Below are 27555 nucleotides of genomic sequence, written 5' to 3' on the forward strand. Positions count from 1 at the left end.
GCTTCATTAATCAAAGATTTACTAGAAGTCAGAATCTAACTGCTGCTCAGGCACAGAGAGCTTTGCTTCCAGGATGAAAAAGACAACTATGCAAACGGCACGGAGCATGTAATTCAACAGAGAGCAATTTTCCCAGTGTGTGGATGACAAAGGAAAGCATCAAAGAGAAAAGGCTCTAATCAGAAGGGATTATATCTGGGCTGCGTGGAGCAGAGGGAAAGCCTCGGTCTGCAGTGATGTGAAGAAGAGTTCGACTATGCCTAGCAGCAATATCATCAGCCTTCTGAAATGATTACGGAGTATTTTGATGTCATGAAATATTATCCTGTTCTCCATGACAACTGACACTGCAATAATAGCACCTGTAAAGATTTAAAAGTTGCCAGAAGACTTCCTAAAACGCTGGGCTAAACATCCAGCACAGGGATCTGGGAAACACAGTTTAGATCACAGGGACAGAACCACTGGAGAATTGCCCTTTCTAAGGAACTGGTGTGAGGCCTGCTGTAAAATCCATCTAATCTGAGATCTTTATGTCTGTTGTGATAGTTAATGTCCACATTATTGTTCTAGTTGCCCTCAGGTTAAAGGCACTAAAGGAAAAATGATCAGCAACTTAGGCTCTTGGTGCAGACTATTCTTTTTGCAACTTTAATCCATTAGTTTTGTTTCTCCCCAGAACTCCCAGAGGGACAGTCCAGTTTTCCTAGGGAAAGACCTGGAGGCAGAAAACTTTCTGATGGCCCCAATTCTCCAACTCAATGAGTTGTGATGACAGAGTCACCCACCTGTTTCAGCTGCAGGGGCTGAAAATGTGGACCTGAACAGAGCAAACCAGAATAAAAAAAATTATTTTTTTCCTATGCAAAGTTAATTCTTTGAATTCAAGTGACAGTGAATTTTTTTACATTGGACTGTCATTGTGCCAGCTAATGTGAAATCAATTATATGTACACCTCAACATGGGTAAAAAAATAAATAAGAAAAATAAATTGTGAACTAGAGAGTCCAAAGCCCTGTGGAGGCCTGGGGTCCCTTATCTTGGTCTTTTGTCAGATCTCACCATCCCGTTGTTGTTTGCAGCAGGCGGAGAACTGCATCAGGCAGGGGGAAAGTTAATTCAGTGATTGGTCAGCCTCAGGCTGTGTAATTACTGTTCCAGACATGGCAGAGGCCCCGTTCCAGTGCCACACTGGGACCCCTGTGGGTGACACAGGACTGTCATGATGCAAAGGCACAGAGAGGCTGTGGGGAGTGAAAATGGAGAGAGGAATCAAAGACCAAACCTTCCCAAGATGTAGCTCAAAGCCATCTACTCACTGGAATAGATTTTTAATGCCATGTGTTGTCAACTGATTACTTCAGGGCCAGATTTTGGCTTCCTTTTCCTTACCTTGCTTCCTCCATGGAAATGCGAGGCCATGAAAGCCCTTTGGTCTGTGTCTGCCTCACCCAGATGTCTGCAAGCTCAGGCAGAGATGTGCTGGGAGATGTCCCAGCCTCAGCTGAGACCTGCACCGGCAGATCAGTGTGGAAAGAGGAAGTGCACACATGCTACATTTAACAATTTTAAAAGTATCTAAAGCATTTCCTAAGGTTCTGAACTTCCTCTTCTCCACCACACAGCAGCCCACAGACCCGTGAAGGGCTGCTCTTATCAAGTGCAGCACCTCATTCTCTGAAGTGATTTTCAACCACCAGCTCAGATGCCTCTTATCACACAAACCCAAGGGAAAATGTTGGTTTGCAGAGGAAGACGTGGCTGGGTGCTCTGGCTGCTTTATCTGTGCACCAGGCATGGATGGCATTATCAGCGTGTGGCAAACCTGGCACCGCTGTTTGGCATCCCTCAGCTTCAGCAGGAGTGATGTGACCTGACAAGGAAGATTCTGTTTCAAATAAAACATATTTTGGCTATAGGCAGCGCTGCTCTTTCCCTGGAGAGGGTTATCAGTTTCATGAGAAGCTGCTTTTTGCCTGCACGGAAGAGAAGCTACAGACTGGGAACTCTCTGTAAAGTGGGAAAAGATCTCTGTGTACCCACAGATACACCTTCACTACAGAATTGATTTTTAAAGACATAACTTTTCACTTTAGCACTTAAACATTTTGCATAATTTTAATTCTCTTCCTCTCTCTCCTTATATATTTAATTTATAGTAAAAAAAATGCAGGCGACTACTTCTCTCACAAGTAGACCAATAAAAGTAGGGAAATATAATTAGATGAGCAATTGGAATTAATTTTGAAATGATTGAATTGAAATGAGGAAGACCAACACTTAGGTTATTTTACTGGGGAATGCGTCCTTTAGGCTGTTAATGGAGTACAACCAACTAGAGAAACCACATATTTCTTAGTAGGAAAAAAAAAAGATGGTATGGTCTCCTGTGCAAGAATCAGGGCTCTTTTTTATGAAGATAGAATGGGAACAGCAGAGGGCATGGACTTAGAGAAACCTTTGGAGATGGCTGGGAGAGATTCTGTTGTATTGATCATTTAACACCACTGTACCTTAATTGCATGGTTAATGACATGCCACAGAATGACATTCCTCACAGAATTTTCTTTTTTCTTTGTGACTTAAATCAAATGCATATAAATAAATATATATGTATATCTACCTTCTTCCTCAGAGACAAGTCCCCCATCTCTGGCAATGGGAATTAATGAAAGATGCGCAATCCTTGAAATCAATGTCGTTACATTGATTTATACTGGTGTAGGAACTGACCTTTGAGTTCAAAACAAATCTAATGATGTTAGAAGGAAAAAAACCACCCTAATAAATATACATAAGACAAAATTATCAGAAGTGCCTAAGCGAATTATCGTAACATCAGGCTTCAGATTACTTTTCTATACTACAAAATTTTAAAAAGAAATCTCTCTTCTCCATCAGGGGAGAAATATCAGAGGGGACAAAAAACCCCGTAAATTGGGGTAACTGCGTGAGGAAGAAATAAGAAGATCCTGCAGGCTGTGTCTGTATTCCCGTGCCATTCCCAGGAGCGATTGGCTGGAATGCCAGCCCTCGGAGGGGCAGGAGCAGTGCCGGGAGCCCGCTGGGGAAGGTGCTGGGGAGGGATCGGGGAGCAGCAGGCGCCCAGGAGCTGATTGCCGGCCGCATTCAGGGCACTCCTGGCGGCTCTCCAGGCTCATAGGGAATTCGGAGCAGCAGAGCAGCGTCTCGCTCCGTGGTGCTCCTTGCCTGGATGCAATCAGTGGTATTATACCTGAAAAGTGACTGGTGAGCATCTGCTAAAGAAACGGGGAAATGATACTCCCGGGGTGTTTTCTTAAAGTCTCTGCTGAGTTTTTTTTCTTTCTTTTATTTTTTTTAAAGTTTTTTTTTTTTTTAAGTGCTTTTTTTCATTGTTGCTTACAATGAACTTTCTTTCTGTAAAAGTGCCCAGGAATAGGACTTGGTACCAGTTTTTGTAGCCGTAGGTGTCCACTCTCCCACCATTGCCCATGTATTTACATCATTCTAGTGTTTGTAATTTTCATCCCAGAAATGAGAATTACATACAGTCAAATCTACTTCACTGTTACCAAGTTTTCACTTAGAAGAAAATAATAATAATAAAAAAAAATATATATATATACAGACATACATATATATATATACACACACATATGCATACATATATATATACCCACATATACATGCATATATATATATACACACACACATACATATATATATGCACACATATACATTCATACGTATATATATATTTAAAGGACTTCCAGTAGCTCCATTCCTGATATGATATTAAGGGAATCAGCCAAAGAATCAGCCGAGAATGCACTGATAAATGCAATTACTGCTAGATTGATGTTTTTAAATGTTATGTTGTTGACAAAAAGCCCTCAGAAACCTGAAATGTTAATCTGTTTTTCTTTTGCAAATTGAGTACTGCCTGCTGTGTACATCCTTTTATTACTGTAGGGCTGCTCATAAGCTCCAGGCTGTTGGCATTTATTTATTAAAAATGAAAAAGTATCAAGAAACAGCACTGAAATATTTTTTCACTTGGTTTCCAAAACAAAAATAATCGGCAGATACTGAGGAAAAAATTACGAAATTTTGGCCAAAAGAATGTTGACAGACAAGAACAGAAGGAGCAGTGTGGTACCCCCAGGGATGCAGAGCCAACGAAACAAAGCTGACTTTCACACGTAGTTGTCTAGACAATCAAGAAGCTTTTTACAGATTGATGCTTAAGTTTAATAAAGAGGCCAAACTGCTTGAGTCTGCATGAAGCTGTAAGAAATCAAAAGCAAAATTCCACGGAGTGGTGCAAGAGCAGTATAATATATCGCAGGGGTTTCAGAACAAAATCTTTATGAAAATGGGCAGCTTTCGGAGCCAAAAGACACCTTCTGGTGTCATTTATCAACAGCTGCTTCAGAAACCTGAGGTATGCTACAGTGATCACTCATAGGCAGCTCTGCTGTCATTAATGACCAGATTTTTTAGATTTTTTCCACTTGTTCATTTTGCTCCCTTGAAAACAAGAAGCTGCTCCAGAATTTGTTTTCTAATACTAAAGAACCTGAGTCTGTATAGGTGCTTTAGCATGAACATCCATGATTCTTTTTGTAAATATATTTGAGCAGCATCTAGAGTGGAAGTTTCCCCCAGACAGATTCACCACGGACTTGGAGTGAGGAAACATCTCTGAGGGAAAAGCGAACCGAAATTAAAGTTGCAACCACCACTACACCATTACACCCCAAGAACTTCAGTTCTTCAAAAACTAGAGGAGGAGTAGATCAACAGCAGGCATTTACTCATGCTGAGATTTAGGAGTGTTTCTCCTAAATTCTGCTTCTGAATTCTGCTTCTTTTCCTCTTCTTCTTTCTCTGAATTCTGCTTTTTTCTCTCTTTTTGGGGAAAGCAGTTATTTTCTTGAGAGACTGTGTTTGACTAGTGTGCCTCTTGAATTTCCTTTATTATAGTAGTCCTTTATATAGAAAGATCTTTTTATTTTTTTGCCAAAGGAAGCAGAAAATATTGTCTGGATCATCTGGGTAACTGAGCTCCAGTTTTCCAATTCCACCTTCATTTCACAGAAAGAAACTACCCAAATATGACACAGGATTTGAATGCTGTCTAATGGAATATGCAGCATATAACAAGAGGAGAGATTGCACTTGGTTAGTATTTATATGGTTTTTAACAGTCTTGGGAAGGACATGCAATTACCGTGCTTTTTCTTTGAGCCCACAGACCAGTTTTTGGTTTTTTTAGTAATGCAGCCAATGCTGAAATCCTAACACAGCCAAAGTTTCACTATAGCCTACAAGAAGTGCCCTGGGAGATCCATATTTTTACAGTTCCTTCAAACAAATCACAGACAAGACAAGTATGAAGAGGAGCTCCAAAGCACGTGTCCCCTATGTCCATAAACTTCCACCTGGGCAGGAGCAGACATGGGCATGGTTTCAAGGGAGTGTACTTCATGCCTTGTGCACTTTAGAGGCACATGTTCCATTTTATTTATTTGCTTCAGTAACTCCTCTGAGTCCCTGAGGTTTTGAAATCTAAGGCCAAGGTCAGCAGCTACAATGGGAGTTGTTGTGGTCTTTGTAGGCAGGAGGTGGAAGGAGTGAATTGAATTCCCTGCTGACACCACTAGGATCTGGGAACAGCCAAGCCAACCCTACTGCCAACCTTGTAATGTAGGCTGGGAACCAAGCAGGAGGACTCTCCTCAAAAATGGAAGCACAGAAGGTTCCTAAAAGCAGATGCTTTTACTCTTTTTCCCCTCTCACTGTAAACATTGAGTGCAAAGTTTTCTGCAGGCAATAAACCCCTCCCAGGTCTGCTGGACTGACAGCCTGTGTCTATGAACACTAAGGTTTTGGTTCTACTGCAAAGAGAATAACACTGAAATGAGCACAGAACATGTTCAAGTACCAGAGGAACTGTGATTTCTGGCTTGAATAAGTCTCCTAATAATTTGAATATTTGTCCTAGTCTGATTGTTGCTGTTCCAAATTACTCTTTTCCCTTATTCTCCCCATGGTTTCATAACTTGGCAAGTCCTATTTACTGATCAGCCTTTGTCTCTTTCTAAAAAGGAAGGCCAGGGACTTTCTGTCATCTTTTAGGTCAGCTGGCTTCCTCACTATAAGCACAGCCTCAAAGAATGGGATAAAATTTGCACATTCAGTCCCATGAGTGCACTTCCACAGAGCTGGCTGTCTTCAGGAACAAAGACAAAACCTGTGTCCAACTGCATGCACAACCAGGCCTCTGGTTCCCAAATGTTACTCAGTAGCTGACAACCTCTGATAAGCAAAATATACCCTTTTTATACTATGCTGAACATTTAAAAAGTGGTAATAAATAGATGGTAGCTTAGAGGTGTGATTTATTTGTTTTATGAATCACAGAAGAGTCCACAGCTCATGAAAGATTAAGGCTGAAGTAAGTTGTATGGCTCTTGCATTGCAAGTGGAGATTAATGTCTTATTTCATGAAGCCTCATCATTAACTGGTCTGTATTACAGTAGTTTAATGTTAGTGACAGAAATAATTGACTTTTAAAATTTTTTCAATATTCTGCCATTTGATTGGTCTTTGCCAGGGGGATTTCTTTCAGACCTAAGAGATTTTGAAGGGAATAAATCCTATCTCAGCATGGGCTTTCTTACACACACCTGCACTCCACATGATTATTATGAAGACCCACAAGATCAGCAGGATAATACAGATGGTTTTTGCCCTGCATAAAGAGTGCTTCAAGGCTTTTGGGACTTTTAGTCGTGCTGAGTCACCCTGAGAGGACTCCCCTTTGTTAGGGCATCTCAATTTACAGCTCATCTGCCATGACAGAAGTGGCTTCTGTTACAAATGCACTGCAAAAGGCTGGAATAGCTCTCCCCATCCACTCTGACTGCTCCTGCTTCTATCAGGCCAGAGCAGTGATCTTTTATGGTTTTCAGGGCTTCTCCCTTTCCAAGGACATATTTAGTTAAATATCATCTTACATGGGAATCGTATTTATTTTTGAACCACAGATTACATCTGCAAGTGACTTTATCTTTCTTTGTAGTGTGTCATATCACAACACTACAGTATTGAATACAAGTAATTTACTCAAATCTATTAAAACACTCCCATTTTAGAAATCCATTACAACTTTCCTTGTTGTTGTTACCATATCCAAGAATGCCAGTGTGGCAGGAGAATTAACTGGCTGAACAGTCCTGCGAAATGTGCCGCTACAAGCTGTTTCTAAAACATCTTCCAAGGCATCTCCATCAGCTCATGATTCTCTTTGGTTTTCTTTCTTTTCTAGAACTATTTGCTAGCCCTTAGTTGTGGTAAGCGATTATTTGTGCTTTCAAGCAAACTCCACGAAAAACATTTTTCAACTGGAGATCAAAGAGCGAAGGCAACCATAAAAGCAGTCTTATAAAAACTATGTATTAAAAAATCTAAGCACCATCCATATGCCAATTACATCCAAATTTCACGGTCCCTTCTCTATGAGGCTTCTTAAAGGTGATAGAAATGTCAGATGAAACAAAAAAGGGCACATTATGGAGAGGGAAATTAGGAGATGAGTGGTGGATCTCAGGAGCCATCCAGTGAGGAGCTCTGGCTGGGAAGGGCAGCTCCAGAGAGCAACATTTGCAGCACAAATTGTGGTCCCCAGTAACTACAGTCTGAGGGCTGTAGTAATTTCTAACAGTTGCAGGTGTCATTAAACAGAATTTTCACAAGGCCAGGGGTTAAAATGATGCCCTAAATCTACAAAAGCATGCAAACTCTTCAGTCCCTAGGAAGGATTTATTCTTCAGAGCCAAGTGCTGATTTTACACTCTGAGGTCACACAGCTGTAAAATTCAAATCTAAAATGAACTCATGTCCTATTCTGCTATGACTTCCCTTCACACCTCTGCACCAGGATGTTCATTGTTTTGACCTCTGCCAGGGGTGGATGGCAAGGCACAAAGATTTCCTTGAAGGGCTCGGTGTTACTGAGCTCTGGAGGCCCCAAACACTCTGATATCTGGAGCACCCATGGCATCAGTGCTCAGTGGACTTAAGCAAACAGCATAAAGGCTCTAAGAAGTGCAATCATTTGAGATAATTAAACTTCTTGCTCTTGCTGACTAAAGTCGGCCCAGATTGTGATGCCATCTCCATGCAACCATAGCAACTTCTTCCTTCCATTGTGTCCCAGATTAATGGGAACACCTGGAATCAAAAACCTGAGGCTGGCAGGAAGGTGCATAAAACTTTATTGATCCTTTGTGGATGGCAGGGATCCAGTCACACAGCAGTGATTCACTTTCCAAAGCCCTGCCTCAGCAAGGAGCAGTGGTGGGCTCTCTAGGGACCCCTCTCTTCTCTGACTGCTTCAAAGTCCCAATCAGGAATATTTTAAAGAGATGATTACAAAAAATCACACATTCTTTCAAAGGACGTGAGCCTTCTTCGCTCAGATTTTGGCATATTAATATTTTTAAGGATGGCTCACAACTAAATATGGTATTGCCTTTCTTATTGTTTCTGCTGGGTTCATTTCAACACTTTAAAACCCCTACATGCCATCAGGGCTCAATGGCAGCAGCCTGTGGGCAATTAAGGTTAAATTTTAGTCTTGGTCATATGTGACTGCTCCTGTAAATGTGGTGAAACACAGTTGGAGCACATATTCCCCAGAGAGCAAGTAGGCAATGCTTTAAGGCAGCCAGGGAGAGATAAATGGATGCAGAGAGGCTCTGGAATTTTGCTTGAAATAATTTTTGCTTTGCTTTTAATGATCAAAACCATTCCTCCCACTGAACCACATAAAAAAATAGCATTTGTGTCTGTGCCAAAGGTGGAGCATAGTGTTGACCCACTGAAATGAAAGACAAGTGAAAAATTAATGAGAAACTGGAAACCAGCAGCTCCCACCCTGTGAGCAGTAGTCTTTTATATCCTGCTTCCATAGTGAGCATCTCAATGGGGCAAAAAATCACAGTAGCTCCTTTGACTTCAAAGGAGATGCACCGGTTGGGAAGGAGGGAAAACAATCCAGAGAGAACTGTACCAAATCCACACAGCTCAGGAAGAGAGTCCCTAGCAGAGCCAATCAACACTCAGGAGAGTGGGGAATGTTTTTGTTATAAAGAGTTTTATGTAAAGTGGAAAAGCACCTAAAGATGATCCAGCTTTGACTGAGGCTCTTCTCGGGCCAAAGCAGATGTTGCCTGGAAGTTCAGCTCTAATTTCTAGAGCTAGGGAGACACAGACTGGTACAACAAATAAGCCTGAGGGTCACAAACAGAGTTTTCTGACAAACACTTCAGTCTCCAATATCTGCTCTAGAAAAAATTAGCAGTCTGAGATTGTTCTGAACTAATTTCAAGGGTATCACAATTTTGGATTATGTCCTGGGAGGGTCCTTTTCCTCCTGCACTAACTCCAAAGAACTCATTAATTAATTAAACTTTTTTTTAATCTAACACAGCAATGTTTAAAATAACAGTTTCTCAAGCTCTTTTGGGAAACTTAAATGAAATTAAAGGAAACATTGTCTTTCCTCATCTGTTTATCCACCATGCAACCCAGTTTACCCAAAAAATGAGAATTTATGAGAAGATCCCTAAAATCTCCTACAAATCATTAAAAGTATTCATGTGTGTTCCTCCATTGTTATTTATGAGCCAAAAGAAGCTGTCATGCATGTAATATGCTAGCAGAAACCCAAGGAGTCTTCCTGATCTATTGTCTTTCCCTGTATATTCATAGAATAACATTTGTCTTCCATAGCATGTTTAATAAATTCACACTATCATTTTGAAATGATGCCTCTGTGATCTGGGGAGTCCATTATCACCTGCTCCCTGGAAGTGTCCCTCTCTAAACCCACCACTTCTTAGGAATTAGATATAGAGTGTTTTAATTGCCTACATTAAGTGCTGTACCTGTGCTGAGCATTCTCTGTGAAGTCTGTGGGGCTGTAATTTCCACCCCTGTAATTAACTGAGCTCACGTGGCAGCACTGGAAAGGAATCTTTTGGAAGGCAGGGAGGTTAAAGGGAGCTGCTCTAGGTCTGAGTGAGACCCTGACTCGAGACGATTCCTGGTTCCTGGGTGTGTGAGAGTTACAGTGAAAAACCTCAGCAGCATCACATCCCCTGTAGCCCTGGCAGAGGCAACTTTTGCTCAGGTCAGATGCCCCTGAGCCCAGAGGAACTCCTCATCCCTTTCTAACCATGCTTTAACCACCTCAGCTTGCAGCAGGGATGCCTCCCTGCCATCCCTCAGTGTGTTTTAAAAAGCTTTTAGTTAACAGAACCTCTCAAATTCACCTTGTTTTACAGAAAAAATAACAAAGTAGGAGATGAGGTTTAAGAGGCTCACCAGTGAGTGTGTCAGTGTCAAAAAGGAGCAGCAAAATGTGCTGTGTGATCCAGCAGCAGCACCGTGGCTGTGTCATTGCCTCAGCCCTGCACTGCTCCCCTGGCTGAGCCACACCAACTTTGCTGCAGTGAGCACCTGTAGCCTCACTCCCCTCTACTGATTTTAAAATGCCTGCAGGACCAGAAGCACCCCTGGAACCTCTACCCCCCTGCAGAAATTGAGCAATGAGTCCAAAAGTTATTGGGGAGGGGAGGAGGATGTAGACACAGACACACAGACAGGACGATTGCATAAGCCTTGTTCCCATGAGAAACCAGGCTGAAAAACAAACTGTCCTAACAGGGGTTCTCATAACTCTGCCTGTAACTAGGTCATGCCAGGTCCCAAACTCGTGTAACTTTGCCTTATCTCCAATGGGCTCTCCTCTAGGAGGCAATCCTAGGTTTGGCGAGTTTGACGTTTCATTTTTTGTCTCACTGAGACGTCATTAAGGAAAAAAAAAGCCAAACCAGGTTGATACAATGCAATGTCAAAAGCCACCATGGTCTTGTACTGCAGCAAGATTTGTGCTGTGGCACAGAATTATGAGGAACAAACCAGCAGGGACCAGCTCTGACACTCACCCTACTTATGCACCAGCTCCCACTGCTGTAGGGGATCAGGGGTCTAAAATAATATCCTAGATCTCTAATGGGTCTGTTCTTTCCTGGAAGCAGGAGAAACTTCCCCATTAACATGAATGGGAGTTGTGTGTCTGCCCTGAAACTAGAATGGACCTTAGGCCTGGTCCTTTTATTTCCAAAGAAATTATATCTTTGTTTGTCTGCTGCAGGGAGACACATTTAAAAATAATCTTTCAGAAATATATTAATAAAGGTAGTCCTTCAGTTTAATTCTGATGCTCACATTCTCCTCTAGGCCTTTATCTCCAAGCTCATGCTCAGTTCTAAATAAAAAGCTCTACTTCTATGAGACTCCCAGCAGACAAAACCAGTCTGTTTTTCCAAACTCTACAACCCCTGGCAATGGTCACCCTTCAGCAGAGAGCAGGTTCAGCAGGGCAGGTCTCCAGAAAGAGCTGCTGAGCCCTGACATCTCAGAGCTGTGGCCCCTTTGCTTGTGAAGGGAAACTTCATTTTGCATTTTTTTGTGCCCCATCAGCTCAGTGTGAGAATACCAGTCTGTTTTTCCAAACTCTACAACCCCTGGCAATGGTCACCCTTCAGCAGAGAGCAGGTTCAGCAGGGCAGGTCTCCAGAAAGAGCTGCTGAGCCCTGACATCTCAGAGCTGTGGCCCCTTTGCTCGTGAAGGGAAACTTCATTTTGCATCTTTTTTGTGCCACATCAGCTCAGTGTGAGAGGGGCTGCCCTGCTGCCTCCCCACTGACCATGGCACAGCTGGAAGGGAACTGCAGGCAGCACTGTAAGGAAGCTTGCACACTAGGATGTAGAAGAGGAAAGATTTCTGCAGTGGATCAAGATGCTTTTGAAACCCTTCCCCACAGTCAGGTGGGATTGCAGTGCTAAAGGCTGTGCCCTGGGCACAGAGCAAATGTGAGAATGGAAGAGAGGGTTGTGTTGTGTTGTTACACACAGACACTTGTATTGTTTTGTAACACATAGAGGAATATCCTTTCCCTTTCTGTTTCTTTTCTTTGAAACAAAAAAAAAACCACAAAAAAAAACCAAAACAAAAAACAAAGAAACAACAAAAAAAAACCAGAAACTTCTCCAACTTCTGTAGTTTACAAATTTGCTTTATTTTTTTTTTCCTGTGGGAGCTCTTAACTAAATATATCCCCTGTAAAACTCCACATCTACAAAAGGAAACCCAAAGTCACTTTGCATCAAACACTCCCAAGCAGGGGTTGGAACTAGATGATCTTTAAGGTTTCTTCCAACATAAACTATTCCATGTTTCTGTGATTCTTTGGTCAAGTGTGTGCTAAGGCTCTCACTGAGCTGTCCTATAACCCAGCTCTTTGTGTATTTATCACTATAAATTTCAAAGAATTTGACCATCAAAGTCATCAGGGTCTGGTCAATGAGTTCTTTATTTTTATGAATATGCCTGGTGATAATGAAAGGTTGTCCTATAAAAGTCTGCTCCTCACAGAGTCTGCTGTGTTCATTTTTACATGTGCTTTCCAAAACGTTCCAGTCACAGGCCAAGCTTCATCCAGCACAGGTGTCTGAAAATGAAATCGGAAGAATTATGTTTATAAATTGGCCTTGCATCTCCAATTAAAGGGCAAATGTCTTTACAGCTCGGCCCCTTACAAACCAGTCTGTGAGCACAAACATTACAGGAGCCAAACAACCCTGCAAAAAGGGACAAACATAACCACAATTTAAAAAAAGCATATTCCTTTTAGAATCTATTACATAAAGCAAAATGCACGCACTGTTGTACTCACTTTTGATTTCCATACCAGGTTGCTTCAGTCACACAAGGGAATTTTTCAGGTGATTTTACCTGACTTGAATGCAGCATTACAATGGATTCAAAGCCCTATGCTGGGAAAAAAAAAAAAAGAGAGAAGGAATTAAGCAGGGCAGAAAAATAAACATTGCTCTGAAAAATAAATCCATATACAATCAGAAATAAATTATAAAGGAATTGCAAAAAAAAAAAAAAAATATATACCAAGGAACATTTAGAAAAAAAACAGACTTTTAAAGTTATACCTGACCATGGAAATAAACTGTGTTCCTTCAGCTGATTCATTCTCCACAAAACTGTTCTATTTTCTGTCACCTAAAAATATCTGGCTCCTTTTTGAAGAACTGATGAAGAACCTGGCATCTTTTTCTTCTCCCAACATGCTCCAGCTTGAAAACATTAGAGCTGTGATGCTGAGCTTTCCTCCTCAGCCAGAGTGTGAACAGCAAGGATAGGATTTCTCCCATGTAGTTCTAACCACTGGAAAAGTGGGAATCAAGTGCAAACCACCTCTCCAGGCACTTTTTACCACCAGTATAGAGAGAAAAGTCTTTTGGAGGTGCCCCTGATTACTGACATACAATTCAGAGTAAACACCTGTAAGTAGGTGAGGTGGATCCCACCCACAGAGCTTTCTTCTTCCTCGAGGCCAATTAGATATAAATGCTGCTTCATGATCTCATTTCAAGACTTTGAAACAAGGCTTTCAGTCAAAAATGCAAATTCAGTGAAAACCAGACCTTTTTGTGGGAAAGGGCTGGTTTCTGATTCCTGTCTTTAAAAGATATTTAGAAGAAAACAATAGGTGTGGTTTCTATATTTTCAAAAAGCAAAATTTCCATTTTTCTGTTTGAAACAAGTCTTGTGTTTGAAATTCACATAATGTATAGTCATTTAAAAAAAGGGTCAACATAAAAAAAGAAATAATTCCACTGGCCCAGCCTTTCCCCTTATATTTAAATCACAGATCTGCAAAGAAATTTCAGTTTTTTCCCTTTCATCCTGATTTAGATGAGGAAAAAAAATCCAATCAAAACTTCAAACAGCTATTCAGGAAACAAAAGCTATTTCCAATACAGTTTTAATGTTTCATCTACAGCTGAATCACTCTGTGTAAAAGGGCTGGGGTGACTTCAGCTGGGCTGAGGGAATCCTGCTGCTGCAGTTTTCCACTCCTCTTGAGCTGCTTGGTGCCCAGCCCCAGCACTGGTTTGTGCATCCAGCTGAGTTGTGGGACACACAAATCAGCCACACACCATGGGAGGTGCTGGGTGCAACCCTGAACGTGCTTTGTTCGTGCTCTGGGCCAAAAGGACTCATTCCAGATCCCCTCTGGAGCCAAGCAAGCAGGTCACCGAGGTGCAGAGCTCCAGCTCGAGGGCCAATAGACCCTGTAACAGGTACACAAGACCCAGAGGAAAATTTGTTTTTCTTGGGGGTGAGTTCATGCTGCAGATGGAAAAAGCAGCTCCTGGTTTCACCTGGCCAGAGCAGAGCTGTCCTGCCCCTCACAGACACATTTTCCACACACAATGTCCTGTAGTGCCCTGGGAGCTGTGGCCACCCCTTGGAGCGGCCACAGGGACGGCCCTGCTGAAAAAGAGCTGGCATCTCAGCATGGAACTGAGCTGTCTGGCAGATGCTTTTAACATCAGAAAGAGGAAACAGTTCAGGAAAAAAGATGCAGACCTGGCAAGTTCTTCTTTGTGGGGGAGAAAAAAAAAAGAAGAAGGAGAAATGGTGAAGAGTTTTGTCTTTTCTTCAGATGGAGAGAGGACAGAGGAGGGAGCACTGGTGGGTGCCTGAGGACTGTGCTGCTGATGCTGCAGGCTGTGACTGACAGGGGTGAATGCCCCATTCCTGGTGCTCAGTGCAGGACTGTGCTCCCAGGGTTCTCCCTTTTCTTGTCCCTAGGCTGCAGGACGTGTTTGCAGTGCCATGCAGAGCAGCAGGGGGAATTACACCGGCTCCACGTGATACCCAGGAGCACAGAGAAGTGATGCTGACAAGAGCTGTGGGGTTCAGTGCCCTTCCAGAGAGTCCCCAGCTCCTCCATCTACCCAGAAGTCTCAGCCTTCAGTTATTTCAATTGAGATTGTAGGGTATTTTTGCTACAGAGAGGGGCTTCAAAATAGTCATTGTGTAGATTCCAAAAACAATAAGCAAATACATGGAAACCTATTTATTCATTTATTTATTTTGACTGGAGAAAAAAAAATATATTTTTAAACCAGTCTCAGTATCTTTTGATATTTGAAGTGCTGGGGCTAATAGTGTTTTCACTGGAGAAAGAAAGGATGCACAGATCAGCCCTAGAACACCAGACCTTGCTCTCATTTCTCCAGTGGGCCAAGCATGGGTGTAGCCAAGAGTACAAGCAGACCCCTCTCTGAGAGAGGAATGGGATATTGAAAACAGCAGGAAAATGCTTAATTGTTTGTCCAGTGCCCAACAAAGCCACCCCAGCTGCCATCTTGGATTTTCCTTCTGATTTTTAAGCAGTGTCATTGCAGGGCTCCTAATGAAAGCCAGACCAAAAGCCCTGGGGAAGGCTGTCTCACAGCTGACAGTGCAGCAGAGCAAGAGGCTGCCCCAGCCAGGCCAAGCCCTTGGATGTCCAAACCTTTTTCTTCTAAAGGCAAATAGCTCACTGTGAACCATTATGAGCTTCCAGGTTTGTGGGATCCACATGTTGGCTTAGGTCTTGTTGCTTCTAAGGGGGACAAACCCATCATGTGCTGCTCTGGGAGTTACACAGTCTCTGGTTTGTTTTTCACAAGGGTACAGCTCACACATTGGGTCCACTTTGCCTCCATCCCTCTTTTCTTCCCTTCCTCCTGTGCTTGATGTGTGAGAACACTCGTGTGTGATGCACACAAGCCCAAGGCATGTGGGTGAGCAACCCACTGGACTAAATATTTGAATACTGTTTTCAAAGAGAAAGAGCTCCTCTCTCTTGGCTGAAATCAGAAAGAAACCACAACTCTGAAATAATGCTGCAGAGCCCTGGTAGAATACCAGGAGTCCTTCAGCCTCTCCAAGATGCTCTGAGCTCAGGTCAGTGTCTGCCTGGGTTGGTTTCCAGGTGTGGAGCCTCTACGAGCTCTACTTTTATCTCCTTTCCTCCTGATTCCCTTTTACTTCTTGTTTCCATCAAGGATGAGAACTTTACCTTTCCATTCCATGAAGTCCACACCAGAAACTCCCCTCTCCACCTGTGACAGGCAGGAAGGTGACATATTTGATAATAATTTGGTGTGGTTCTTCATGGCTTTAAGGGAACTTTTCCCTCAGATGTCTAAACCACACATTTTCTCTCCTCTGGAAGAACTGGGGGAAGGCAGGTGGTTAAGAATTTTGTGTACATATATATTGTAGGCAATCTGGATTAAAAACCTTTGACCCAGCCTAGGCTAATATACTTCAGTGTGGCTGAAGTCAGAACAAAGCCCATTTTTTTGATTCACGGGCTCTACGTGCAGGGGAATGGCACAAGACAGACTGTCCCTTTCCTCCTCTTGGCTCACGTCAAACGACACAAGATTTGCACACAAGTAAAAAGGTCGCCTTGAAATTATATGAATCATTCTGAGGGCTTTGCCCTACCTTGCCTTTTCCAAGTCATCTCTAATTCCTCTTCAAGGTATCACGTGAAAGAAAACCACAACAGACTGTGCCATCACTTGCTCAAGTAGCTTATTTTTATCCAGCAGTGAATATCTTCACTTCCCTCTTTTCCGTAGATCAATGGCTCTCCCAAAATCTTTCTGCAACAGAACTCAATCCAAATTTAACCGTATCTGCACTGATGGCTTCTTCAAGAATCAAATAAATTATTTAATCTCTTTTTTTTTTTTTTTTCAAATGAGGACATTTTTATCAAGAGAAAATGGAAAAAATTAAGTGGAAAAAGAAAAAAAAGTACTTTTACCTCAGAAAGTCTCTCTTGGCATCACAACTGCTCTCATGCCTCTGTTTCCAAAATTAAGCTGTCCTGTACTGAGCAAAATCAGTCAGTTTACACTCAGATTTTTTCCATTCCATTTTCATACAAATTTAATTGCTTAGAATTTTAGCTGGCAAGGGTTGCACAAAAATTGGTGAAGGTATCAGTGACTGACTTCTTTTCTTTTTAGAAATATTAAGGTATCCATGTTTCCTGCTCTTTTTTAATGTCATCAAGAAGCCAAAATAGTTGATTATATTGTAAAGGTATAACACGTTGTCAAATAAAAAATCAGACACAGGAAGAAATGTCAGTGAAAATTGTGTGTGCTACCCCAGCAGGTGACGTGGGCTGTGACTGCAGTCAGGCATGGGCCAGGGAATAAAGCAGTGGTTCATGAATAAGGGTTTTACAGCCTTAACTGAGAAAGAAACAAAACCAGCCACAAAATGAAGAAATATGCTGGAGAGAGGAATATTTCTAGCCATGCAGAGCAGTGATGTTCTCCCAACAGGACAAGGAGCAGCAGAACTCTTCACTTCTTTTCAAGCAGGTCTTGATCCTCATTTAAGCACGCACAGCACAGCTGACAGCAGCTGCCTGAGAGCTTCCCCCAGCCCTGCAGGTCTGTACTCCTAATACACTCACAGGAAAAAGGAAACATTGATTTTTTAAAAAAGTGTGCCTGCTCTGAGCTGACTGGGAAATGAGGAGTGCTGGAATTAAGGCAAGCAGTCATTTTGCTGTGCAGTTTTTTACATTTAAGCAATTCACTACTGAGACTTGACAAATTCCCTGTCCTTCCCCACCCCAAATATGACACTTTTGTCTGCATCCTGGCTTGAGAAGGAAACAAATCTTTCAGAGTCTTCTGACTCTGGTGGAAATCTGGACCTCTGAGGAGCCTGGAGTCCTGGAGCTCCACAAATGTGTGTTCTTCCTCTACATCAGGGACAAATCATGGCCCCTGCTACAAGTGACTGCTCAAGATTTCATGTCAGGCACCCTCCTTTAGTGCAACACCATCCTCTTCCTCTTTTATCTGAGCCCAGAGCAGGTCCAAACTGGAACTTCAAACATACAACCAACAGATGTTGTGAACATCAAGGGCTGCAGGAGGCGATTCAAATCCCATGATCCCAAAAGAGGAACTTGCTTTGTGAAATGTTTTCTTGCATATACCCACAGATACTAGAAATCTCACGAGGACAGCCAAGCTGATAACATTTCCCCTGTTCTGAAGGAATCCTTGCCCAGTCAGAACAAATAAGGACATTTTAGTAGCTGCAAACATAAACCAGAGCCCTGCTTCAGCCACGCAGCTGAAATGCTGCATCTCTGCCTAAACACAAACCCCAGCTGGAACCTACAGGCACCCTTCTCACTCACATGCAATTCTAGCAGCCATAAAATTGCTTGTCTGACCCAAATTTTGTCTCCCTGTACCTGGTAGTTCTACTATGCCCACCCAGTGTTCAGCTCTTGGAGACATCTGCAATACATCAACTAAGTTTTTATTAAAGTTTTTATTACTCACAAGGAGCTATCTCTTCTAAGGGAGATGTGGGGTGGATTTCTTTTCCCCCAGGCTGCTTAAATACACAAATATTGTCACATTTGCTGGGGCTATTTCAAAATAAATAAATGAAGCCTGTGGGCTGGGCAGGGATGGAGGTTTACAGCTGCAGGGTGTAAAATTGGAATCCCCATCCACGGCCCCGCCGCAGGGCTGCTCCCCTTGCACAACATGCAAAGGAAGGAAGTTGAAAGGAAGCAATTTATGAGTTAGCTCTGAGTAATACAGTGATATGGTTAGCAATGCAGAGGTAGAAAAGCCTGTACGCCAGAGTGAATGTTCGTGGGCTTGTAAATCAGTGCTGAATGGGAAACTAAAGTGAGAAGAAGAAATGCTGCCCTGTTTTACCAGGGAGTGTGTGGCAAGGTCATGGGCAACAGTACGTGCATAAAATAAAGGGGCTAGGGGAAGAAAAGTGTTTTCTTGTATTTTATACCTCTGCCTCAAAAGTCACATAAATGGACAAGCAGTGTTTTCCTTTCCTTCATAATTTCCTCTGAAGGAGGCAACTGCTGCAGAAGAAAATTATTTTCTCCTAGGAGCCAGTGAGAGAGGGGTGGGATATATTTACTTATTCAATAGGCAGAGTCCTGATTCAGAGATAATAGAAGGGTTTTATCCTGTAATTTTGCTTATTACTCTCCTTTACTTTTCCACAGTTCTTAATAATGAGCAGCTTCAGATAGAACAAAACACACTCGGAGTCACTCAGTTCCTGTGCTGAGCTTCAATAACACAGCAACTTTTTCTAGAGACCAAAACTATTTAGTGAGTTTTTCCTCATGTCATTTGGCACTTCTGTCTAATTAACTTCTTGGACCTGTCGATAACGAAAGATATCACAGAACCTAAGGGTAAAGGCTATGCTTCCAATTTTTTATTTTAACTGAAAAAGAACAAGACCTCTGATACATGCTTGAGTTTTGATAATCTGTGAAGGTTCAGAAAAGGCTTGGGAAATTTATCAAAACATAAACTTGAGGCTTTTCAGTTTGGTAATCCATATTTAATTTATTTCTTGAGACATCTCCAGCTACTAATTCCTACACATTTATTTTAAGGAAGAGGTCTAATAGTAATGCTTCTGTCTCCAAAGATAAAGTCCACCACTTAGAGAGGTACAAGAAATGTAAATTAAACAGAGAATTTGAAACCATCTGCTGAATTTTTATTTAATTAAGGCCTCATCTGCATTTGAAACACAAATTAAAGAGTGAATTTAAATGAAAAAGAGATTGATGAATAACTTCACGGGCATCTGAGTTCTGGAACAAGAGTGCATTGTCCTTATTTACCTTAATACAGTTGGAAATTATGTTATTCAAATTAGAAACACAGACTTCTCTCTTCAAGAACAAGAGCATTGATACTTGGAGTTAATCAGAAACATTCAAGAGCAATAGATGTGAGACAATTTATTAGAAAAGTTAGGAAGGAATTGTGAAATGAGCTTTGTGCTCCACATTTAGCATATTTCATAGAACTTTAGGGAAGTTCCAAGCTCTCCCGAACCTCACAGAGATTGTTCTGAGGAAAAGCTTCCTTGGGTGTAAGTTTGGTGCAATAAACAGAAATAAAGGTTTGTTGTCGAAGCACACAAAGAGTAGCAAGCACAAGTGTAATCACAGGCAGTTGGGTTTGCAGCTTTGATTTTGCCAGATAGATTCAAACTGAGCGCAGAGAAGTTGCAAAAACACCCCAGGGAGAGTGTAAGGTTGAAATCCCAGCCTGGCTGAGCAGAGCAGATCCAAAAGCCCATCCTGAAACTCAAGACTTCCTGGGATCTCTCCAGCCACAGAACAAAAGATCCATCTCATTCACTGCAGCACCAAAAAAGGAGTATTTTGTGTTTTTCAGAACAGGACTTGCACCCATGAATTGAGAAATCTCTCCTTTAACCTGGCATGAGCTGCAGCAAGCCCGAAACTGCCATCGAGCTGCCCCATGAAACTGATGAGACACTGGTTTTCTCTCAAAAGCCCCAGTGGTGAAATGCACTGATTTCAAGTCACACTTTTGCTATACTCAGTTTTTGCTGTCATCAACATTTCCCTGACCCCACTGCCCTGCACAACAGAACCAACTTCATTATGGTCAAAAAGATCCAAAATGTTTCTCTGTGCATCTTCTCCCACAAACCAGGCTTAAGTGATTCATATAAAACAGTCTCTGGAGACAAACAGGCACAAATTTTCAAAATGTAAAGCACTCTTTTTTCATTGGTTGTCAAAATGGATAAACCCCAGGGTGTTCAATCTGACCTGTGCTCGACCACACAGGCTTTGGAACTGGTACTGCCTCACTCAGCTCCAGGGAGCTTAGCTAGTGATTTCAAGGGAAACATGAAAATAGAGGCTGAATCTGACCTAAACCTGCTTACTAGTCTTGTCCTAAAAAATAAGAACCAAATTCTTCCTTTTTTCTGGATAGCCAAAATGTCAGAGCAGCAGTGGGCCTACATCAGGTGTTTCATTACAGAAGGTCACGTGTGAACATGTTCCCCTTCCTTTCCCAACTGGGTGGACCACCATATATGCTGGAACAGTACTAATATAAAAAAATTAAAATTAAAATCCCGACCACACTAATAGTCCCATCAGGGAACAGCGATGAACTCACAGTGTAGATGATAAAAAGAGCAGCTGTAGCAATCTTATATTCATTACTTGTGTTTACAGCCTTCTGCAGAAAGTAGGAAGCACTGTGCTTCAACACCCAAATACATGTAATTTCCCCCCCAAATAAACAAGCATATTTTTAAAATTATTTCTCCCAAAATTATTTCTTCTCAGAGTCAAAACTTACCTCAAAATGCACAAAGCACAGACACAGCAGGTTGCACAGAAGCCTAAAATCCTCCTGTAAGTAAATAAAACCAAATAACTATAATAAAAAAAAAAGTTAATTCTAGTCTTTTGTTTGTTTCCATTGTAAAATTGCCATGGGACTGGGGAAATATAGTAGCGCTTAATTTTAATAGTTCCATCATTGTAGATTGGCTGGGTATTAATTGTGTTAATGGTGATCATACTGAATTCATTTGGTATTTATTGAGAGACCACCTGTGCACCCATATGGTTTCCATCATTATTTAGGAGTAGTTAATGGACCCATTAGGAGTTAGCAGAAAGATGTGGGCTGGCAGTACTTCCCGAGAGTGGTGGAAACATTCTGTTGATATCCATTGCATTTTGAGGATTTTCCAAAGAGCTATTTGCTTCCCACCAATTTTCTCTCTCTTTAAATTATATACATATTCTCATCTTAGCTTTCAAGAACTCCTGGAAAAATTAACTCATGTTTCTTTGCCTATGACAGATCTGAGGGGACAACCTTTAGCCTTTTGATTTTGCAAAATATCTCCTTGCATGTTTCCTGAGCGGCTCCCTGGGGGAAGCAGGGCAGAGGAAAGCTTCCAGCATCTCTGGTGGGTGGGTGCACTCGTGTGCTGGGGGGAGAGGATGGGGAAAAGGGGAAATGTTTACTGGGACTCTTGCCCTGCAGTGTGACAAATTTGCCCACGCAATCTGTAGTGTCAGTTGTGCAAGACCAGAAACCTGTGGTGGGGAGGGGATGGTGGGGGAGTCACATGCAGGGAGTCAGCCTTGACTGTCAGCAGAGGAGAAGGAAGAATGCTTGGGCTGGGTGTGGTGGTAACCAAGGCTGCTGGCTGACCGCAGTGACCTCCTGCTTTGATCCACAGATCTGAAAAGATCTGCTCAGGCCCCGCTGCTGCACGGGCTGAGCAAACACGCCAGGGGCTGGGGCAAACAATTTCCATTTCTGGTGCCATGACAATGGGCAGATGGAGGAGCATCTGTGCAGCTTCAGTGCAAAAGGACAGTTACTTTGTTCAAACTGGAATCTCTGAAGCAGTTCAAAAGTGTTCATTTCCCCAGAAACAGGGAGTATAGCACCCCCCCCACATACTTGAAAAATCCGGGCTTATTTGCTGGGCACATCCCAAACAATACAAGGCTTATGCAAACTTTGCTATGTGCCAGTGTCCAGCTGTCAGCCACCTTCAATAACCAACTTGCTGGCCAATTTCAACCAAATTCAAATTCAGCAGAGGTCCCAAAGATTTTAGGTTTTGTAAAAATGGGGGGAGAGGATAGAGGAAGGGGCAAGAGCCCAGCCAGTGCCCTTACTGAGTACAAGGGGCTCAGTTTGCTGGTCCTAGATAGCAGATACTCTGCTTCTCAGTGAAGTTTTCTCTCTCTTACAGGTATCGGAAAGATTTCCTCCTATGTTTAAAGATTTTCAAAACTCTTTCATTCTCACAGACTTGCTTTTTGAGGGAAGAAACATTGATGCAGCTCTCCCAGATTTCAAATAAGCCAGAAAGCCCCATATCACAAAGAAACCTAAATTCATAACTTGTCTTGCTCATGGAAATACTTCTTTCAGTAAACAAGCAAGAGACTGAGCTGTCTTCTATTTTTGCTAGGTAAACAATTAAGTTAACAGTTATTCATCATGAGTATATTCACAATGTGAATGAAGCCTGAAACAATAATTTCTGCATGTAGGGAATATAATCAAGGTATTTGTGGCATGAGTCTGGTGATTATTCATACTTACATTCACAACCTGATGGTGATAAATGGGGCTGTGTTCTCACCATCACACCTTTGGTATTTAAGAGGTCACTTTTCTGTAGCTTAGGAAGCCAGGCCAGATTTCAGTGCACCTCTTGACAAGGACACCTTCCATCTCTAAACTGTGTTATTTGGGCTGTTTTCTTAAGCAGCTACTAATAAAATAGATACCTCTACATTAGCATTTTCACAATCCCCTTTTGAAAGAAATCTCCCAAATCTCTTAATTTACTATGCTTAGATTTGAAATGCACAAGTGTCTCAAAATATATGAATTACATTATTTTGGGGGAAATTTCAACCAAAATTGGTGCATTCAAAGGACTTCAACTGCTAATGAGATCTCAGTCCAGTGCACTTGATTGATCTACTGCAAGATATCCATGAAATATGTGGGATAGGGAGGTCAGATTCCCATCACCAGCAGTTTAACCCACAGACTCCCCCCTATCACCTTGCTCCTCCAGCATGGCCTGTGTCTGTGCCCATGTCAGCTCTCTGTGGAGATCAGAGCATGAGCACAGAGTGGGTTACTGCCCTCCACAAGTTTCTTAAGAACTCAAGATATCACAAGCTCATTTTCCACGTTTTGAGAAAACTCAGTTCAATTTTTTTTTTCTATCTGGTGTTTAAAAATAGACCAGTGCTTTTTTGCTTTTTGTTTCATGTATCGGTGATGTAAAATGTTAGCGGTTTGAAATTTCACAATGCTGAGAAGAAGGGAGAATTTGATGGTTTCACAGCAAAATCTAACAACTATCTCACCTTCTGAGCCCTCAGCATGGCCATGCCATGTGTCAAAATCCCCTCATGGATGGTGCCTCATTGGGCTGGTGTGAAGCAAATTATGGCTTCAGCTCCTGCCCCGAAAGGTTCTGCCTTAAAGAGAGGAGAGCCTAATTGCCACCCTGCTTGTAAAACCTTGGGGCAAAACTAAATGAGAGCTCCAAAAGAGCTGAAGCACCTTTGTGTCTGGGAGAGGTCAAGGTAAGATCTTAAAAAATGGGGGCAATTCTGAACTAACACATTCAGTGAAAAGAGGACTGCAAAAACATGCAAATGTTTTCTAGGAGTTTTGGTAAAAAATTCAGTATGTTCTGTCCAAAGGCTTGGCTGGTTGTTACAGAATTTAGTGGCATCTTTCTGAAACGGGACAATTTGAAAGCAAAATGTTTTCTGCTGTAAAATCAGATTTTCTTCAGTCTGACAGACCCCTACCTTCCTTTCCCTGCCACATTTTCCTCTCAGCCTGTCTCACAAGCCTCTTAGTAATGCTTCCTCCATTATGCTTTCATACTTTTTCTAGTCACTGTATATAAAAAAACCTAAATCACAAACATTTTTAATTCCAATAGCTTCATGCTTGCATTTTTCCAATATCACAATAACTCTCCTTTAGATTTTTCAATTTTTCCTTATTTGCATCTTCTCTCTTCTAATTCTAGCACTCCTGCTATTGTTTAGTCTACTGTCTTTACGTTTCCTATGTACTTTGCAAAAATACAATATTTAAAATGTTGGAGTTGTTTTACACTGGAAAGTTTAGCTTTTCTGTGGCTCCATATATGTGAAACTGCTCTGTGCTGTTCCAGTGCCACAAAATGATGCCAAATTTCCACAGGGTACTCCTGTCCAGCTGTACAGAGCTGTGCTTGGTGCTGCTAGCCCTGGTCTGGCTGTTCCAGAGCAGGAGGGGTTTTAGGGAATTACTGCTCAGTGTGGGTCTTTTCAGCTCTTCATTTTCTTACCTTCCTCTCTGGTGTGACTGTTCTGTGCACAAGGGCTTTAAAACCTACTGTCAGAGGAACCATTTCACTGCCTGTTATTTAAAATCCCTCCCTCATCCTACAGCTGAGGCTGCACTTGAAATCCAGAACAGTTCCATGCCTTATCTCCTGCTTTATTCTGTAACAAAGCCCTGGAGAGGATTGGAAACAAAGCAAGGTGAACCTCTTTGCTTTTGAAAGGGGTTTTAATTATCTTGCAACATCCCTTTTAAGTTAAAATGAGCAGACCATGGATCCTCCAAAAATCCACACTGAAGTAGCTCTCAAGCAGTTCCATAAGGTCCAGATCCATCTTCCCTACAAATGTGGGAGTCCATTCCATAGCTAGCACTTCCAGTGTAAATTCCAATGATGAAATTCAGGATGCTGTACCAAGCTTGGGAAGAAGCAGGTAAGATGTATGGAACCAGGAGAGGAATTCCCATCAGCTTTTGATCCTTAACCTGTGTATTAAGACTCTACAGAAACTCCCCCTAAACCTAAATATCTCGTTATTTATGATTATATATTTTAATGGACTTCTACCATTCCCTCCCCTGGGTACAATTTGTGTGGCAAAAAATACTGTGAGATCTGTTCTGTCCCCCATGTTTTGGCTCCCAGGGAACTGAAGAACCGTGAGAAGGTCTGATCTCATGTTATTTCAGCCCCACAAATAGCTCCCTGAGTGATTCAAAGTGCTTGCAAAAAGAAAAAAAAAAGTAAACACAAATACCTGGAATGAAAATATAAGTCCCCAGAGCCACACACACGGTGCAGTTGGTCAGAGCAGGAAGGACTGACAACCCAAGCCCTCTTGGTGGTGTCCAATGTCTCTGAAAGGCTCTCTGGGTGATTTGTCCATGTTTAACACCACACTCAAGGGGAAGTGGAAGGAGTTCTATTGTTCCTTTTCACCAGCTGTACTCAGCTGCCTATGGCTCCTTTTCTTCTCTGAGACCTCAGCTTTCTAACCCAGTGAAGCTCCACAGCTTCAGACCTGGCTGCAGCATTTTTCCCTCTCAGTCCTCTGTGCCTGCAGGGTGAAGGATGGCAGGATTTTCAGTGCTTTCCCTTCTAAACACTGGGATCTCCACTGGGACCACCTACACTTGAACTTAACCCAGCTGCTCCTAACACAGCTGCCTGCCACTGCTGATTCCACCCCACTCTCCTCTGCCCCCACCAGGGGTATGGCTGTGCAGGAAAATGATTTTGAGCAAAACTTGTGCTCCAGCCTCAAGGAAGATACAACCACTGTGTCTCCTTCCCCTTACACTGGAAAGGGGCTTCCAGCAGGCACTGTGGGAGTCCATCACAGCTGATTATGGTGAAACCAACATGACTTTTGTTGCTCTGTGTGGGAGGCCACAGGTATTATTTTCTGTGGCTGTGTAAACCACCACGTATTAACTATAAACTCTGAGTCATCTGCAAGGGATGTTATGCCCCCTTCATTCATTACCTCATTTTTAGGCTTTATTCTCTTAAAAGAATGAATCTTTACTTATTTCCCTTTTTCAGACATGAACATGTGAAACACACATCCAGTAAGGATTCCAGAATCTACTGACACAAGAACTCTTGGTTCTAAAGCAAGGGCCATCTAAATGTTATGGAATTGAAAGCTTACACTCTGTGCAAGGGGCATCTAAATGTTATAGAAATGAGACCTTACACTCTGTGGCACAGCAGATTTCAGCCAGTGAGTGCCCAGCTTAGGATAATACTGAAAAGCCTGACCTTGGTTTTACCCGTGCAGCGTCAATGCTTCAGTACAAACCAGGAGTTATTTACAGTGGTGCCCTGGGAGAGATGAGATCTATTGGGACTTTTTGGCTGCCAGTGATGCAAAAGGACTATTTGGATAGGAAAGAGCACGCCTGGACCACTGGGCTGTAGGTTACAATACCCAAGATACTACTGTCATTTTGGTTGTGCTCATTTGCCCTTAGAAACCCTTTAACCTCCTTGTCTCTCCACCCAGCTCTTGGCTGTTCAGCTGGCCTGGACACAGCTTGGCTGCAGTGATTTTATCATCCATACTGACCCAGGTGATCTCTAAAATGAAAAGGTTGATTAGACACAGAAGTGAGTCTGGAAGACAGCATGTATTTTTGGGGAGGAAAAACCTTTTGGAGAAAGGCTGTAAAGCCATATCTCAAATTCACTGAGTTTCCAAATAATTTAGGCCCAGATTTTAAGCTCAAGCACATTGGGTACATTACTGCTCCAAACATGTGGTACATGTCCTAGAAGAAAGTAATTTAAAACTAAATAATTATAAAAAACCCCAAGCAGAACCCACCCTCTGGATTTTCCACAGAAGCAAGGCAGGACTGCCACCAAACTTGGTGCCAACAACTTTGGAAGCCCCAAATGGAGTTACATAATAATGACAAATATCAAACAAACTGAAGAAAACAAGGGTAGGGGGAAATGCTGCTCTCCCTTTCCCTGTTCCTTCCTCCTCTTTTCCTGGCCCACCCCTGTGTAAATGACTCCAATAAACCATGAAAAGAGCAACTTGCCAGCAGCTGGCACTTTGGACTGGGCAGATGCCAGCCATGGGGTTCTCACTGGTTTCGAAACATGTTTTTTTGAAATATATTAAGTACATATGTGTCAGTCTGAATGGCTGAGTGAGCCACTGAAACCAAGATAAGCAAAGGCAGCACTTAGCATGCACTCTGCATGTTCTCCAGATCCTGTGTCCTCTCCTATGCCAGACTAACTTCTGGAATGAGGTTCTTATGCAACTTTATTCCAGTCACAGGGAGCCTGACTCCTTCTTCCAGTCAGCAGGAAATTTTCAGCTGACTATGGAGACCAGTTTTTTGTCAT

At 42.2% G+C, this 27555-nt stretch overlaps 1 long non-coding RNA gene across 1 annotated transcript; it reads right to left on the reverse strand.

The window, feature by feature from the left end:
- Positions 1–12415: 12415 nt before the first annotated feature.
- Positions 12416–25578, reverse strand: LOC120511331. Its single transcript, XR_005629700.1, has 4 exons — positions 25448–25578; positions 21150–21203; positions 12797–12896; positions 12416–12571 (listed from the first exon to the last, which is right to left on the reverse strand). It is a non-coding gene; the product is annotated as an uncharacterized LOC120511331 (long non-coding RNA).
- Positions 25579–27555: the final 1977 nt, after the last annotated feature.

This window comes from Passer montanus, unplaced genomic scaffold (genome assembly GCF_014805655.1).
Source record: "Passer montanus isolate IOZ18808 unplaced genomic scaffold, ASM1480565v1 scaffold64, whole genome shotgun sequence".
In the NCBI taxonomy this organism is placed as follows: domain Eukaryota; kingdom Metazoa; phylum Chordata; class Aves; order Passeriformes; family Passeridae; genus Passer; species Passer montanus.